Below are 2385 nucleotides of genomic sequence, written 5' to 3'. Positions count from 1 at the left end.
GGATCCATGGGCCTTGTACGTCTCGTAGGATCCATGGGCCTTCTACATCTCGTAGGATCCATGTGGGCCTTCTACGTCTCGTAGGATCCATGGGCCGCCGACTCATTTGTGGGTCTTGTACGGGCCTTTAATGGGCTGTAGACGGGCCTTTAATGGAAATTGTATGTTTTATGGGCTGACCATAACGGCCCGTTAATAGGCCGTATTTGGTGATGCTATGAAAATGACCCAACAGACTAACGGTCCACAAATGGGCCGACTGTAACGACGGGCTGAATTTGGCCCACAAGCAAAAAATGACAGTAACGGGCCGTAAGTAACCGAATGCTGCAAATGAGCCCAAGAATAAATGGGCCCTCAAAAGGCCGAAAGTTAACTTGGACTGGAAACGGCCCAATGGAATAACGGGCCGTTAATGGGTATAAAGTGATACACTGCTCATTACGGGCCAGTTTCACCACGAGCCGTTAATGGGTGTAAGGTAATACACTATTCATTATGGGCCAGTTTCAGCACGAGCCGCTAATGGGCCAAGAGTTACAAAGGGCCTCATATGGGCCGAAAGAAGTCATGGGCTATACATGGGCCAGAAGTGAAAATGGGCTGGAATCATATTGGATGGCCCAGATGATGCTACTGGGCCTAATTCGGATAGGGCGTAACGGGCCTTGGGTTAGCGGGCTGTAAATGGGCTATATGCGAACAGGCCGTTAACAGGCTTTCCATGGGCCGGCCCGCCAGCTTTTGACCAAGTCAAACGGGCCGGCATTTTCACAGGAATGGGCCACTGTTGGGCCGTGCCATGTGTCGACGTATCATAGGCGCCTTCTGTCCAGTGAGTGGATGACATCTGTCCCAACGATGAGCCGACACGTGTTTCCTCTAGCCAATGATGATTTTACACGTGGAAAATCCCCATTGGTCGGGGCTGTTAACGGGTTATCGGATCCAAAACCCGGCCCGATAGCTTAACGGCGTTCCGTTACGATGGATGCCACGTGTCGGTCACCCTTGACGAAAGCACTTATGTGACGCGCGATTTATCGTCATGGAAGTGGACACTTCCGTGATGATAATTTTGGTAATGTCATGGAACACTTCTACGACAGCACAGGTATGACTATCTTGATTCTGTCATAAATTTGTCATGGATGTACACGCATGACAAAAAACGCGACCTACTGTGACAAACACGTATCATCACGGAAGTGTATTTTTTTTGTAGTGACGACTCCCTGACCACTTCCCCGAGCTCGAGTCGCCCTCCATGACCACCATTGCCTCCATGGCCGCTTCGGGTCTCCTTCTCGATTGGCTCGAGCCGAGCCCTCCCTCTCCTCATATCCACCACCACTAGAAGCCCCTCACTCCGGCGACCCTCCCTGCCCCCTCCGCTTCTCGCCAGGGTGCCTCAGGCCGCCGCTACCTCGTTCGGTCTCCGCCTCCCCGTCCCTCTGTTGTCGCGGGTTGCAGCCACCCTAGCTCTCCCCGGCGCCCGCTTCCTCTCTGAATGGAGGCGGTGTGGACTCCCGAGCCCTCTGGTGGCATCGCCCTCGCCGGAGACGGCCGGAGCCGGCCGGCCCGTCGCCGGTGACGCGCCCTCCCCTGCCTCCTCTGTCCCGTGCGGGAGCAGGACGAGGAAGAAGAAGATAGGGGACAGGCGGGCCCTCTTCTCCTCACGGGCCCCGCGTGGCAGCCTCAGCCCTGTTGACCCAGATACGCTGACGTGGATAAGTGGAGGCGTAATCCACAGATTACGTCTTCGCTTCCCGAAAGCGTAGTTTCGTCTTTCTTTAGACCAGAATGAGCTTTCGCTGATCTGAAAGCGTATTTCTTTTCTGTTTCAGCATGGAATACGTTTTCCAGAGGAGAAAGCGTATTTCTGCCTAGTGCACGTTCTGTTTTTCCGCATGAGGGCTTGTTTGTGATGATTTTATTATAAATGGGTTCCTGGCAGAAAAACTATCATATCTTTTCACTCCCAACTCCAAATGAGGTGAATCCAAAGCCCACTTCTTCATTTCGTCGATCCTGTTCTGATGGAATCATTTTCACCGTGTTTTGAAATTCGAAAAATGACAATTTTACCCCTGCCCTTATTCAGCCCCCTCCGAGAGAGTACGTTTACAGACGATTCTTTCCGCGAGCCTCTCACACTTCTTCTCAGAGATTTCTGCCACCCCAGGCAAGCCACACCCTCCATTTGCATGATTGTAATGCAGTGACATGGTTTATTCATTTGAACTTGCTTAAAATATTGCATTAGCTATGTATGACTTGTTCATGGCATTTCCCAGAGTATTCTTTTGATCTTGATATTGCCATGATGTTGCTTGTTGTTCTAGGATTAATATTTTGATGATTATGTGGATGGCATGTGCCTTT

The sequence above is a fragment of the Triticum aestivum genome, chromosome 7D (assembly GCF_018294505.1).
Source record: "Triticum aestivum cultivar Chinese Spring chromosome 7D, IWGSC CS RefSeq v2.1, whole genome shotgun sequence".
NCBI lineage: Eukaryota > Viridiplantae > Streptophyta > Magnoliopsida > Poales > Poaceae > Triticum > Triticum aestivum.
The sequence above is the reverse complement of the archived record's forward strand: the minus strand, read 5'-3'. Positions refer to the sequence as shown.